The 16,461-nt window shown below is 37.9% G+C and overlaps 1 long non-coding RNA gene across 3 annotated transcripts; it reads right to left on the minus strand.

Annotated features, from left to right (window-relative positions):
- Positions 1 to 392: 392 nt before the first annotated feature.
- LOC116868434 lies at positions 393 to 16,216 on the minus strand. Of its 3 annotated transcripts, XR_004382828.1 has the most exons (5): positions 16,189 to 16,211; positions 7,346 to 7,382; positions 4,756 to 5,005; positions 4,229 to 4,326; positions 393 to 911 (listed from the first exon to the last, which is right to left on the minus strand). It is a non-coding gene; the product is annotated as an uncharacterized LOC116868434 (long non-coding RNA). The 3 variants fall into 3 exon arrangements; XR_004382830.1 differs by lacking the exon at positions 4,756 to 5,005 and having other exon boundaries at positions 16,189 to 16,216; XR_004382829.1 differs by lacking the exons at positions 4,756 to 5,005; positions 7,346 to 7,382; positions 16,189 to 16,211 and adding an exon at positions 14,792 to 14,819.
- Positions 16,217 to 16,461: the final 245 nt, after the last annotated feature.

Here is a 16,461-nt window from a genome sequence, read left to right on the forward strand (position 1 = left end):
GGTTGTCTTTTTCTCATGAAATATTTTGGCACTTCATGCTTCTAACTGTTCCAAGAATGTCTTAAGACATTTTATTTGGCTTTTTTACTTGAGAATCTAAATAGAACCTGTCTGCCCAGAGGTACATGCACATCACTAAAAATTTAATGTGACTCAGAGAGAAAGTGAATCAAATCCTTTTTTTTTCCCAATGGAAGTATAATTGGCACACAATATCTTATTAGTTTCAAGTGTATGTCATAATGATTGGATATTTTTATGCATCATGAAATGATCCCTATAATAAGCCTAGTTACCATCTGTCACCATACAAAGTTACTAAAATATTATTGACTATATTCCCTAAGCAGTTTGTCTCTTAAATGAGTTTTATTTTAATTAAGGGTAAAGACTTCAATCACTTTTTATTTACTCTACAATAATGCATTCCTGTTGTTTGGAATAGCTAACTTAGTTTCAGATTGGTGGAACTCTCACCTCTATTGTGTGGTAGAAAATTACTGTAATTGGTTTTCTTATTTGACTGCTCTTGGAGGAGAATGCTACAGATAAGGGTGATAGTGACTTTTCACATAGCAAAATTTCTTCAGGCACCAAACAAGAAACATTAAAATGTTATATAGCAAATGTATCATATACTTTCATTGAAGACAGTAATCTTCGACAAAATGAGATAATGAAGAACCAGTTGAGATAAAGAATGGGAGCAATTCAAGTGATTTTAATTCCAGTTCAACAGAAGCTCTAGGTGTGGTTAGACCATGCTTCTGATGATGATGACGATGGTAATGATGACAGCAATGGACTGCTCTAGCTATCCACCGATCTCATTTCTTCCCACTCAGCAATAGTATCTTCCACGCAATTTTTCTTTGTCTTCTCACTTTCCTAATATCCATCTTTCCAGAACTCTGAAGCAGTTGGGGATCACAACGGAGACTAGTTAAAAATCTGCACACATATTCTAGATCATGTCACAGTTCCCAAGTCAAACCAGTTTATTTACCTCATTCCTTCCTTTGCCCTTGCCCTTTAACTTTCTCCCTTCGGGAATTCCCTCTACCTTTTAAGTCCAATGTGCAGACTTCAGTTTAACAACATTGTTTGACTACATCATCATGATGGTGAAATTCTTAGATGGTGATTAGTATATAAAGTTTCTGGCTCTCAGTTTTCCAAAAACATCAACCAGGTCTTAGAGATTCTTTGCAAATATAATGAAAGAACCTTATAAAAGATGTCACTTAGTCTATACTAAAATTCTTAATTCAGAACTAGCACCATTCATGGTCTTTTTCATACCTAAGTTACAGATCCATTGAGAACAATGTCGGTATCCTTTTAAAATGTCCAGTTGTCTTAAATATATCAAATACATCCAGCAATGGCACTACTAAGTATTTACCCAGAGAATACAAAAATACTAATTCAAAGGGATGCATCCACCCTGATGTTTCTAGCAGCATAGCCAAATTATGGAAAGATTCCAAGTGTCCAAGTACTGATAAATAGATAAAAAAGATGTGGTACATATATACACAATGGAATATTACTCAGCCATAAAAAGGACTGAAATCTTGCCATTTGCAATTACATGGATGTAGCTAGAGTGTGTTACGCTAAGTAAAATAAGTCAGTCAAAGCAAGACAAATGCCATATGATTTAATTCATATGTGGAATTTAAGAAACAAAGCAAATGAGCAATGGGGGAAAAAAAGAGAGAGAGGCTAACCAAGAAATGGAATCTTAACTATAGAGAACAAACTGATGGTTATTAGAGGGGATGGAAGGGGGGGATGGGTTAAATAGGTGATGGGGATTAAGAAGTACTCTTGTTGTGATGAGTACCAGGTGATGTATGGAAGTGTTGAATCAGTATATTGTATGCCTGAAACATAAACAGTATGTTAACTAACTGGATTTTAAATGAAAACTTTTAAAAAGAGATTTTCAGGCCATGAAGGTACACAAAAATTTGCATTAGGGAACTAAGAGGAAGACACATAATCAGCATTGGAAAGAATGGATCATCTGATTATGGATGATACTTTTCTGACACCTAAGTGTTTTATTAAAAAAAAGCTTTACTGCTGGCATTGTATAGCTTAGATCACTACTATCCAATATGGTAGCTAGTAGCTCTACATGGATATTTAAATTTAAAAATTTTTTAAAGATTTTATTTATTTAATTGACAGAGATCACAAGTAGGCAGAGAGGCAGGCAGAGAGAGAGGAGGGGAAGCAGGCTCCCTGCTGAGCAAAGAGTCCGATGTGGGGCTCAATCCCAGGACCCTGGGATCATGACCTGAGCCAAAGGCAGAGGCTTTAACCCACTGACCCACCCAGGCACCCCTTAAATTTAAATTTTAATTAAAATTAAATAAAATTATAAATTCAGTTTCTCAGTCACACCAGCCATATTTCAAATGCTTGAGAGCTACAGGTAGCTATTAGCTATCCTACTGGACAACACAGAACATTTACATCATCCCCAAAATATCTGGGGAATAAGTTAAGTTCTATGAGAACAGGTGGAAGCAGAGACTAACATTAATGTACTTTCTTGGATATGTTTAAAGTTTCGTTGTCTTCTAAACATTCTTTGAGAGCTTAAACTTCTTGAACTGTAGAAATGAAGAAAATTGGCCTGATGAAAGCAACTTTTTTCTATTGCCATCTTTCCAAGAACATGGACAGTCAGAGCATTCCAATATATCTCCTGCCAAAGGCTCTTGGAGAATGACTACAGACTGAGGTTGTTCTGGAGCTGGAATTGGGTAGCTATATTTTTCTTTCTGTTGTCAGCATACACTGGGAAATACACCTGCTACACAGAGTTCATTGTTTCTAAAATAATCTGAGAGTTTATTACTCGTGCCAAAAGCTGTCCAAGTCAGACAGTTCCACAAAGCAAACAGAAAAAACTGCCTTGATCCAGAATTTTCAGGGTGTAATCCCTCATTATGAATGGATTCAGAATAGGAAAAAGTTAGAAATTTAGGCTATTGGATCAGTTGCTTTCTATCAATAAAGTTATCAGAAACCTGCAATGTGTTTTTCTTTTCACAGAATTAGTAGTTTTTTACACAGAATTGAGAAAACTTTTCTAAATTCTCAAAATATCTAAAAAATCTTTAAGAATCTCAAAATATCTAAAAAAAAAAAAAAAAGATTTTTTTACAATCCTTTCAGTCACAAAACCAACTACAATTTGGCCCCTGCCCTCAAGGAGCTCATTCTCTAGTGAATGATAGCAATAGATAAATGAGAGCTAGGAGAATCAAGGAATGACTGTGAGGACAGAGGGTCATGTGACCAGCCAGTAAGATCTGCTGGAAGTCATGATCTCTAAGCAGAGTCTCGAAAGATAAAAGCCTTCTTCCTAGCTAGGGAAAGACAAGGTAAGAAAAAGTTTTAGGAAAGGAAAAACACGAGCCAAGGTACAGAGGTGAGAAACAGCATAGTACATTCTGGGGATTACGTGAAATCTCATATTGCCAAAAATAAGGGTCAGAAAGGTAGGCCGGGGCTAGATCACTGTATTCCATGCTAAGATTAATTTTCTTCTGTAGGTGTTGGAGAGTTATTAAGTGGTTTCTTAGGATGAGTGATCTGTTCACATTTGTGTTTTAGACAGACCACTTTGTATAACAACACTGATACAGAAGTGGCGGGTTTGAGAAGTGTTAGGAAGACAGTATGATGCAGTGAGATTAAAGGAGATGCCAAATAGTTTTCGAAAGTAGTAATAATTAAGGGGAGCCTGGGTGGCTCAGTCATTAAGCGTCTGCCTTCAGCTCAGGGCATGATCCCATTGTCCTGGGATCGAGCCCGCATGGAGCCCCCTGCTCTGCTGGAAGCCTGCTTCTCCCTCTCTCTCTCTTCCTGCTTGTGTTCCCTCTTTCTCTGTGTCTCTGTCAAATAAATAAAATCTTTTTTAAAAAAGTAGTAATAATTAAGGAATGAAATAAAAGGATAAATAGATAGGGAGAGAGTCAAGATTTTCAGGAAGCTGCTGGGGCTTTTCATTTGTTTTGCTTGATTGGTTGCTTGGTTTTTATTCGAACCTCTATGAAAGATAAAGTAGGGAACAGAGATGGGAAAGTACAATACAAAAGTTTTAGGAAAGAAATCATCACATGAAACATAAAGAAAGAAAGCACTGATAGTACAGTCAGAAAAATTCTGATAATGAGTCTGAGCAAACTAAAAGTCAAGTACTAACCTGTACTAAGGAAACCCAACAGACAAAGATCTTCATTAATGATACAGAGCTGATGAGCAGACAGCAATTCTCCTGGTTATGGAGATGATGCAATTATACTGAAAAAGAAAAAAGAAAAACAGATGAAAAATTAACATCTTTAAGAAGACAGCAAGTAAGTAGGTAAAAATGTAAATTATCTCCAAATTAAGCTCTAGATCTCTATGTCTCCAAGAGCTGTGGTATTCAAACCTCAATCTACTAAAAGAATTTGTGTGTTCTTTTTTTTTTTTTTTCTTTTTCTGTAAATGGATGCCATAAATGTTTTCTTGCCAGTCAGGTACTTTAAAGAGCAGGAAAAATTTTTATTTGATTTAGAAATAAATAGAATTTCTTAAAATAGGACTGTATGGTTTCCTGTCTTCAAAACATTCATGACACCATCTGCATCTTGAGGATTTGGACAAGGATTTTTATTGCTTTTGTAGATGCTCCCAACAAAATATCACATACATACACAACTTTTCAAAACTGTTTTAATTACTTACTCTTCCAAAATGAACAGATTAATAACCAAAATAATGAAAGTAAAGTGGTGCTGAATAGGAAATCCAACCAATAAAAAAATAATGGGCAGGAATTGGAAGCAAAATCTTTTCTTGCTCTTGAAAAAACACAGCCAAAAATCTTAAACTGATGTTGGATTATTGTGCACAAACAGTTCCTGACTCGTTCACCAAGTCAAACAAAAGTTGCAAATGTTTTTCTATCCCTCTTCTAACATTTTGGGAAAGGTTCCTGAAGGGGAAAAGAGAAATAATTTAATTAAATCGCACACACGTACACACACTTGCACACACACACAGGGGGACACTTTTTTTTTTTCTCTTTAGAAAGAGGTAATAAACCGCTTGAATAACTTCCATTTAAACAATTTTAAATTGCAAAAGCATGACGTATCTTTAATGTTTAGAAAAGGAAGGCTCCAATCACTATAATGGGATCGCTTTTTTTGGTAAGTAAAACATAATTTGAAAAAAAAATATGAAGAGAGCTATAGTAAGTTATAAATAGGTAAGAAATAACTAACTGTATGCGATCTAAATTGTTAAGTTTAAATTGCTTTTGAACTTTTTTTCTTCAATTGGATAAAATTGCTCTATGTGGACAAAATACCTGTTATATATAAAAAATAATGCAATATAAAGTTTACTTATCTGCTATAGGACAAAATGTAATTAATTGAAATTATATAACTCAAAGCAACTGTTATTACTCGAGCAACCAAATGTCTTATTACATGGTTATGTATGGAATAATTCAAATTGTTATAATTCAAAATACTCAATCACACAGAACTAATTATAATTTTCATTTTCAACTACCCAATTATAAATTTTAACTATTTATATGTAAAAACTTACAAAGTGACAAATACATATTTTAAAAAAGACCAGATTTGGGGGAGGGGAGAGAATTCCAATGAAGAAATCCACATAAAATGAGAAGCATGAAAAACAAATTGACAAAAGTTTAGTATTCTTAGACTCTATTCTATTTTAAAATGTGAAATATAAAGTAATTGAAATTTATAAGCACATATACAAGTTAAATAATATTCAGAGCAGCCACAATTATTAGTACTTACTCTGTGTTAAGCACTGTGCTGGTTATTTTATGTACATTTTTTCATTTAATCACAACCATGATCAGGGGCTTCACTAAACATTATACATGTAGGATGCTTTTAAATTTTCAAAAAAAAATCCTTTTAACTATCTCATGATCTTACATTTTGCTGTGAAATAGACAAAAGGGAAAAGCAATTATTAGCCCTATATAAATTATAGATTAAAAAAATAAAAGGACAGAGATTAAATTACTGAGTTAATAAAAAAACACAATTATGTACTTAGTTCTCTAACTTCTAAGCTCAATTCGCTATCCACTAGATAATATTAATATTAGAGAGCCCTAGTGATCCTAAATGTTTTAGGGAATAACTTAGCTTAAAGTTAATCAGCAAGCATTCAATGAGTTTCAATATTGTATAAAGCACAGAAGTATTTGTGTGATACAAAAAGGAGGGGAAAAAAAGGAAAAATTGGAAAAACAAAAGAAAGGAAAGAAGATAAAATTCCATTAAAGAATTTAGCATGAGAAGAAAACATTAATTTTTAGAATAATTATAAAATACCACTAAACGTAAAATAGCAGTAGCGAAAACTCCCTGATGTATTGATGTTACCCTGCTCAAATCATATGGTAATAAAATATGTATCTTCTATTTATTTGGATTAATCATATCCCAGAAAATTTCACTGAAGTAGCCTAATTCTTTGCTAAGCAGAAACTCTAGCATACAAATTATTGCTACAAAGGAAAAGGTCAACAGCTAGAAAATACCAAGCAATCTTTTAGAAACTTCTGTTCTAATATACTTGTTATAACAGAATTTTATTTGAGTTGAACCTATAAGGAACCAAAATATTTGTCAAAACCTCCCCCCAAAAGTTATTAATGGGTATAAATGGAAAAGCTTAAGTTACTAATGACCATACTTAAAAATTAAACAGACATTACTATAGGGGGAAAAACTTTGTATGATTAGGAGGCAAAAAAGGCAAAAATATGTGATTTATTCACAAATAGTATTTGGCTCAGAATATTGTTTAAAGAATAGTAATAAAGTTTACAAGATGTAAATCTTACTTTCTTAGAAAAATAACACCTTATCAAAATTAAGCTTCATACACACACACACACACACACACACACACACACACAAGCAGCAGTTAGGAGAAAGTCACTGTATGGTCATGAGGTGATAGTTTTAAGATTAAATTATTAGAAAAATGAATACTGAGTTTAAAATAGTGGCATTTGAAAAAAAAATTCAAGTCAGCACTTGATTCTACAACTTCTTAGAGAAACAACACGTTGTTATTATGTTTTTCCTTTTTAAAGTGTGTGGTGACTCTTGCTTCTTCTCATACATGTTTTACCTTCATCTTCTAATTACTAATAATTTTCTCCTAATTTCTTTCAACAGCTTCATGCAACTGGTATAGAAAAGTGTCACTGATACTTTAATATTTCTGAAACTAGATCAAGAACAAATCACTCAAGAAACATTACCTGAGTAGCATCTATGTGCTGAGCTCAGATCTCGGCTCTGTGGAACAAAAATTAAATAGAAAATATTAACTGCCCTCAAAAAAGGATTAAGCTGAAGCTTTTCAAATGATAGGTCATGACATTTTAGAGAGTTAGGAATCAATTTAGTGGGTTTCTGACAAACTATTTCAAAAGAATAAAATAAATTAGAACATAAAAAAACCTCACTGTGCATCACACATAGTAAGGCAAGTATTATTTCATGAAAGTTTATTTCAGTTATTATATATGTATGTGGGTACCAAGTCACAGTGTACATTTATTTTATACTGTGGATAACAGTCAAAAATTTGAAAGAACCTTGTTTAGGAAAATAACCTATAAGAAGTTTTCATGAAATGGTTTATTCTGTAAAGATGGCCACAGGCTGGAAACTTTAAATGTTCTAATCTACATTAACTGCCAAGACTGAATAAATGTGTTACAGAACAGGTAGTCAAGCACCAGCAATGTCCTTCTTTTGAAAAATGTTATCTTTATTTAGATCTCCTCTGTTAAAATGTTCACCAGTCAATCACAATGCTATGTAGCTCCAACCAAATATTTTTGCCATTAGTTAATACAACATAAAGTGAAATGAATGTGATACTTCTCTAACATGTTTGGGACTCAGAAAAGGGGCTTTGGGAATATAGTTATATTATCCCAGATGATAATCAATTAGAAACATTATACTCGGGGCGCCTGGGTGGCTCAGTGGGTTAAGCCGCTGCCTTCGGCTCAGGTCATGATCTCAGGGTCCTGAGATCGAGTCCCACATCGGGCTCTCTGCTCAGCGGGGAGCCTGCTTCCCTTCCTCTCTCTCTGCCTGCCTCTCTGCCTGCTCGTGATCTCTGTCTGTCAAATAAACAAATAAAATCTTTAAAAAAAAAAAAAAAGAAACATTATACTCTGAGTTGATTTGTAAGGGTTACAATTTTCTTCAAAGATGATAAACCACTTTCATGTTAATCAAGGAGTGCACAGTATCAAAATATTTATATTATGAAATGCTAAATAATTTAAACAGTTCCAATGAAAGGCTGAATAGCCAGTCATACCACAGTTTCAAAGGCTGATTCATTACAGCTAAACATATCAAAGTTCCACAGAGCTTGTTTTGTTTACTTACTTACATTTTTAACTATTTAAAGTAAATTCTTCCTAAATCCTAGGTCAGAGAACACATCTTATTCAATGCCTTGAATGTGAAATGATTATTGTTGAATGTATTGTTGATATTTTTTGTATTTTTATAATTTTACCAAAATAGTTTAATCAATATTCCAGATATATTCAGAGATCTCTATGGAGAGGGTCCCTGCAAAACCTAAGCCCATATCACCTATCTTTTTATAATACCTAGACAATTAAATCCAGTAAGTAGTAATGGTAATTATATTGTTCAACCAAATATAGACCTAAAACTAAAATATAGAGTAAAAGAGTTTAAAGGTCACTTGACCTTTTTGGCGGGGGCGGGAATGGAAATTGAATCTCAGAGAAGTTCAGTGATTTGCACAAGGTTATCCAGTTAATCTGTGCCAGATTAGAAAAGAACTTGGGTTTTATAATTCCCAGTGGTATTCTTTCTACTATAAGACACTTATTTTTTGGTCTGCTTCCACTTCAACCCTTTTTTTCCTCATTCTATACTATGTGCAAAACACTTCTTTAGTACTGTGGGGATTTAAAAAGTTAAGACAATCCTTGACCAAGCTACTTAAAAATGCAAAATATATATATAAAAGTATAGTCAGAGATTTATGGAGATTTAAGTGTTGTGGAACTGTGATAATAATTCAATTCAAGTTTTGGCAAACTACTATAATTCAATTCAAACTTCTGAAAAGTCATTCATGACTACTCCAGATTGAAATACTATTTCCCTATGGTATTAGAAAAAGCACTAGATAGGCAACATAAAACCTGGATTTGTGCTGTGGCTCAACCACTAACTAGATGTTTGAAAAATAATTATTGAACTTCAGATCACTCATTTTTAAATAGTGTAGAGGACACAGCCATAAATTATTGTATAAAGGGTCCCTTTCAGATCCACGCAACAATATTTGTACCAGCCCGTTCCAAATCTACCCTTTACACCAAAGTGAACCACTTACTCAGCATAGGGTTGCTGCTCTATCATCCATGGCTATGGCAACTGCCCAGGACTCTCACCTTACCCTTAATCCCTCCTTCTATGCCAGTGTCTCTCTGGGTCATTTTTTAGGCCATCTCTTACTCCTGGATGACTGAATTTAGTTTCCCTGGTTTTGATCCTCTGTGCTCTCTAAAGGACTTAGTTTGTACAGATCATCTGGCTCTTCATATGCCTGGACATGTCAGGAAGAAACTCCCACATCATCTGCCTCTGGTCCCTGGGATCCAAGACTGAGTGCATGCCCAGTTGCAGGAACACCCAGCAGATACACCATGACTGTTTAAGCAGCTTACTAAGATGGGTTTGGGATATTTCTACCATTATTATATTAGTTATTTGACTATCATTTAACTTCTTGTATAAGTTGTATTTGTATTTGTATTCATAGAGATCCACAGTCCCTAAAACTCTTGAGGTTGGATGTATTTCACAAGTCAGAATTTTTCAGATTTCAAAAGGTAATATAATATATATACCATGGTGGTAATATAATAACATCATAATTAAAGGATCAATTATTTCTGAGGTAAAACATTTGAATATTCTTAAGTGGAATAAATGAATACTATAAATAGCTTCACATCAGTTCAAGTCATATTTTTATGCCAAATGACTTACTCTTGGGTTAGATTTTACTACAAAATATTACCAAAAACATAACAATATAAGTTTTCTGGGATTTTTGGACTTCATTATTATACATAAAGGATTATGAATCTAATAAATTATGTGGAACCCAGATGGACTACATGTACCACAAGGACAGAGACCATGTATTTTAATTCTTCATATTTCTAAAAAATGTTCTTCACAACACTCAATAAAAACAGTTCATGTTTAGGGGCACCTGGGTGGCTCAGTGGGTTAAAGCCTCTGCCTTCGGTTCAGGTCATGATCCTAGGGTCCTGGGATCGAGCCCTGCATTAGGCTCTCTGCTCAGTGGGGAGCCTGCTTCCCCTTCTCTCTCTGCCTGCTGCTCTGCCTGCTTGTGTTTTCTCTCTCTCTGTCAAATAAATAAATAAAATCTTTAAAAAAAAACAGTTCATGTTTATTTGAATAATTCTTCACTGAGTACATACCATACGCCAAAAGTTTCACTCAGGAGTTGTGAGGCATTAAAAAATCTAACACATAGAACCTGCCCTCAAGGGCATTATAGTCTCAAAGGAACAAAGCCTAAAACAAATGTTAAAATATAAATCTGTGACTAAGTGCCAAAAGTACTGATTCAGACAAGAAGGATGTCAGATATGGGAGTAGCAAGTTCACATGTGAAAATCGTAATCTAGTTTAACAAGAGCTGTCAATATCTCGCAACTGTCAAAGTTGGCATAATGATTTATAATCTGGAGAGGAAGTTCTGTATAATTTGGTAAGATAATTCTATTAGTCACAAAAGGTTATACAGAAAATCACTATAGCTTTTGCTTTAGACACATAGATTTTCAAGCAGAGTTTCATTCACCCTGATTCCAGAAATGGACACTCATAGGGATGACCTCACAGACTTAAAAATGAAAGAGTGTAAGACCATGGAGAATCAGCACCATACCACTACACAGAAGTGCCCTAGATGAGACAAATTCTGTGCAAAAAGGAAATTATTTTTGACAAAATTAAGTTTCAATTCCACTTTTTGTCAGTTGGGCCTATTTTGAAAGGAGTGGTAGATTCTGATTAAAAGTATCTTCTTGAGCCAAGAAAAATCAGATAAGAATAAGACACATTTAGGGGCACCTGGGTGGCTCAGTGGGTTAAAGCCTCTGCCTTCGGCTCAGGTCATGATCCCAGGGTCCTAGGATCGAGCCCCACATCAGGCTCTCTGCTCAGTGGGGAGCCTGCCTCTCTGCCTACTTGTGATCTCTGTCTGTCAAATAAATAAATAAAATCTTAAAAAAAAAAAAAAAGAATAAGACACACTCAGATCACACATTTGTAAATCACTAAAAAATTTTAAAGGTACAAGAGATCTAGCAATTGGTTGTAATATATTAAATGTATTATTATGATAGAACTTATCTGGCTTCTCTTAAACCAGAAATATTCCTCAAAGGTGATAAACAGGAGTATATCTACTCTACAGATAAAAACCTTGAACTTGGTGATATTCCATGGCTAAAGGTCAATTACATAATCAGTACATTATAATAAGTTTTAAATACAAAAAACTTAACTCCAACTTCACTGAATTAACCACTAACAATAACAAAACCTAGACAAGGTTTTCCCCTATATATAAAACTACCTGATAGGAAGTTACCAAAGTAAAAATAATGAGATTGATTTGCTCATAAAAATACTACCCAAGCCTTATTTGTCAATTCGTTCAACCTCTGGAACCTAAAAAAGTAGGAATAAGCAAGTTATCAGACAAGAGGTAAAGTCCATTCTGTACTTTTTTGTCATATCCCTTACATAGTAAAGCAGTAACATTCCAGTATGAAACTTATGATCCAAATGATGATCATTTGTTTTAGGTAAGACAACTGATTATTAACAAAGAAAAAATAACTTTGCATCATGTTCCTCTCAAGAAAGCTGAATTCATTACCTGATATCAAGTGAATTGTGAAGTGTTTTTAGATTTCCCCCCGATCAACTGAATAAAGGAAAGGAAGCATCCCAGTTGTCTAAATGGGAAGAACAACCTGGCAAAGACTATTACAGACAAAAATGAAGCCTATAAGTGATATCAGATGACATCTTCTATGGAGTTATTTTAGTGGTGATATCATCTGACGTCTTCTATAGGTTTATTTGGGTGAGTGTGACATTTTCTTAATGAGAAGATTAGGAAGTTGCCCTAAAAGAGTCTTATATAATGTATAAGGCCAAGGAACATATGGATAAAGTGTTGCTGGAGAAGTGTAAATATGACTCTTGAAGTAGTAAATGAAGGTTAAACATTAACAGCTGGTCCAGGGGAAATGAAGAGAGGGGAAAAAAAGTAAGCTGTCTGTTTCAGACTGGTATTTCACTAACCCGTAAGTCATCTTTATCTGTTTTCTATTTCAAGTCACCTGGCTGAAATATATTACATTTCAAAGTTTAAGGAAATAACTGTTAGAAGTTTCTTTCTTTAGTTAAGTTAACCGAAAAAGACATTTCAGGATTGTGACTTGAAATTTTGAGCTTCACAGTTTCTTTTCTAAGAAAGAAGTATCATTTTAACTGTAAACCTATCACACTACCGCTTTTTAAGGACTCACAATTTGTATTTTTATATATTAAATCTTATACTACAAACACCATCTACCCCACCACCACACGCACTCATTTCAAAACTGTATCACGAACTCAGTTCTGCATTATCTAGCTCAAAAATCCATTCATTTGGTTCAAGAACACCAAATTTCCCATGCAATTTGAAAGTCAAGGTATTAGTGGTTGCTGGTCACTCCAGCTGCATAGCAGAGTTAATTGAATTAAAGTCAAAAGGCCACCACTGTGAGCCTGTTTCCCCAATTATAAAACCAGCAAAATGGTATCTATGTCAAAAAGTTTACTGTGAGAGTGATGAGCACTAGGTGTTAAATGCAACTAATGAATCACTGAATCCATATCAAAAACTAATGATGTACTATATGTTGGCTAACTGAATTTAAATTTTAAAAATTTATTGTGAGAATTAAGTGAGATAAATATACCTTAAAGTACTCAATGAGTTACAAAATGCTATATAAAGGTAAGCTAATGTGATCATTACATATCTAACTTCCTATATAATTTTACTACCTAACCTAATCTTTACCAATAAAAAAGAACTATTTTATTTAACCAGGGTTTACCTTACTCTTATTTTGGGGTTAACCTGTTCAAAGAAGAGGTAGAAGCACCCTATCATAAACTTGCACCTCAGACTGAAGCACTGTATTTGAACAACACTGTAGATGTCTATCCAGGTACAATAAGCACCTGCTTACACCATCAACTCTTCCTTTTACCAAAATTTCATACCCATTTTAACTTTAATATCCTGAGGTCCTGAAATAGTTACTTGTTAGATAGAACAGCCTCACTACCAAATCACACTATCATAAAATCATAGGTTTTTTTTTTTTTTCAGTGGAAGCATTGTTTGGAAATTAATTCTTCCATATATTAGACTAATTATTAGCAGAATAAGACGTCTCTTTATATGCCATGCATTTAGTAATTTGCATTTATAATCACTCTGAATAATTTCCAAAATGACATAAATCAATTTGCAAAAACAAAGTCCAAGAATGCCAGCTTCTACTAGGACGCCAGTCTCTCTAAGGCAGATCCCTTTGAGTCTGAGAACACATATAAAATGGAGGCAGCGCCATTTAATCTCTTCATAGCTCCACCACTTACTTATACAGGGCTCGAGTGTCTACATTGGCCATATATACAATGGGTTCAGAGATTTCCTTTTCCTTCCCCTCCCCTTTATTTCTGATCAGAGTTTTCATAAGATTACTCCCTGGTATGAATTTAGTTCTACATTTTAGAGGACAATAAATGAAATAATACATTTCATTTTTGCATAACTGCCCCAGTTCCTGTGGACTAATGATTCACAGACCACTAAATATTCACAAATAGCATTGTTATAGTTTGATAAAGCACCACAAACATAATATTGTTATATTGTAATTTCAATATTGAAATTACCTCTTGCTCCTGTTACTGATGACATCTTTCAGATAGCAATAAGCAGAAAGTCTGTAAGAACCTTTATTTCAGTAAAAAAATTTAAACCCAACCCTTCAAATGGAGTAGGATCTTTAACAGCAGTATTAAGCGAGCCCTTTATAGTCAAGAATTAGAATATCTGCCTTACATCTTCCTTTTAAAACAGCGAACCTGAATTTTAAGAATTTATACTTTTCAATCTCCTTCGCTGACGTCCTATCCTTCTGACTAACCCAACACACAAACACACACACGTTAAAGACAGGGAGGAGGTGGAGAAGGTGGTCTGAATCGTGTCACTCAACTAAAGGGTCCGGTCCTAGCATGCGCAAACGCCATCCCTAAAGCCTTTGTATTGTGTTTCAATTCGTCCGCACAGCGCCTCCTGCCGGGCCCGAGGGCCGCGGCTCGCCGACGGGATGCAGGCGGCCGGGAAGGGCAGCCGCCAGGACTCGGCCACCAGCCTCCGCGCTGCCCTCCTCCAGCCGAGCGGCACCCAGCGCTCACCACCCGGCTGCGCGCGCAAGGCGGGAAAACGCCAGCGGCCTCGGCCGCCGGGTGCTGGGAGCCAGCGCCGGCCGACGGGACGCGCGGCCGGTTCCTACTTAGAGAAGGAGCAGGGGCCTTAAACGCCTGTGCGCGCCCCATTTATCCCGTGAGGCCTCCGCTCCGTCTAGGGCAAGGGTCGAGGATGTAGCGGCCTCGGCGTAGCTCCTCAGCGCCAGGCCCATCGCTCCTACCCCATCCACAACGAACGCCTCGTCCGGGGCGCTCCGCGGTCCATCCGCTCGTGCGGGCCGTCCGCGGTGGGCCCTGCGCTCCCACCCAGCTCGGCGACCCCTCCAAGCCGGGCGTCGCGCCTCCCTCCTCCTGTAACCCCCGGCTCCAGGGCCGGTCGCGAAGCCCGAGCTGAGGGGCGCTGCCCCGGCCCCCAGCTTCCGCGTGCGGCGCCGGCCCCAGCTGTCGCGAGCAGTCGACAGTCCCGTTGGAGCCTTATCTCTACTTTCCCGCCACCTCCTCGGGGGCGCTGCCGGTCCCGTTCCCTTTTGAATCCCCCAATGCGCTTATCAACGAGTAAACGGACAAAAGTAGCTCAAATAAGTGCTAACAGAGGAGACCCCAGCTTCCGGCCCCGTCGACGCCGGGCCTGTCCGCAGGGTTGGAACATTTCTCCCAAGTTTCCCAGCGTCGCCGCCGAGAATCCTTCCGCCCGGCCCACCGCACGCGGCGCCTGAGGCGCGGGGCTGAGTGCTCCGAAGGATGCGCTGGGCCTCGCTCGGGTCGAGCCCACCTGGCTTCTGGCCTCTGCGTCGGGAGGGAGGCGGTCGAGGAGGGCCGTTTGGTTTAGGCGCGAGGCCGTGTGGCTCCCGGAGTCAGCGTGGCCCCGCGACCGTGAGAGTGTGCGCGCCGCCGGTCTCCGAGGCCGAGGGGTAGCGGCCAGACGGTGCTCGCAGAGGCTGGGAGGCTGCCCGGTGCCGTATTTGGGGGCTCGTGAGACTTCTCTCACGCAAGAAGGCAGTGAGCGGAGGCCTGTAGGACCCAAACTAGGCCTCTCCCTCCCCTTCTTATGCCCGCCCACCTTCCCCCACTCCGCCCCGTTTTCCTTCTTGTCTCCCCGCTCCAGGCTCTCCTTCCTCCTTCCTCTTCTCACCTAATCCCCTGCCCACTCTCCCCTCTCGGATCGACTCCTCTCCTCTTCTCTCAACTCAGCCCGCTTGCTCTGAGTCTCTTCCGTCTAGCCTGGATCTACCCTTCCCAACCCCTCCCGCCCCACTCCCCCCCCCGCTTCTCTACTTGGGTCTGTTGGATTGCTCACTACCTCATGACTTGTTTCCTAGTTTATGTGGAAAATAAACTGTCTCTGGATGTGAGACTAATCCCATCTTTTTTTTTTTTTTTAAACCTACGGTACATAATACAGTTGCCGTATACAAGGGGCGCTGCATAAAGATCAAACTCCTAGGATGGAGGGAAACGGATCCCCCACAGGCAAGAGTTTTACAGGAGAGTTCTACCTAGACGGGTTGTAGGACCAGACCGCCCGATCTTTTACATCTCTGGCCAGGGCACTGCTAGGCTCTAGAAACCCACAGGGCTGGGCCGGAAGCAGCCCACGAAGCTGTGAGTGGCGCGCAGGAGGGGGAGAACCTGGTTGCGGGGATCCGGGCTCGTGAAACGCCCCCAGCCACGAGCGGCGCGCGGGCGGGCCTCTGCGCCCAGAGCCCCGGCGGAGCCCAGAAGCTGTGGCCCCGAAGCTGAGTGCTGACGCCCGACG

The sequence above is a fragment of the Lontra canadensis genome, unplaced genomic scaffold, assembly GCF_010015895.1.
Source record: "Lontra canadensis isolate GAN:19392208 unplaced genomic scaffold, GSC_riverotter_1.0 scaffold15, whole genome shotgun sequence".
In the NCBI taxonomy this organism is placed as follows: domain Eukaryota; kingdom Metazoa; phylum Chordata; class Mammalia; order Carnivora; family Mustelidae; genus Lontra; species Lontra canadensis.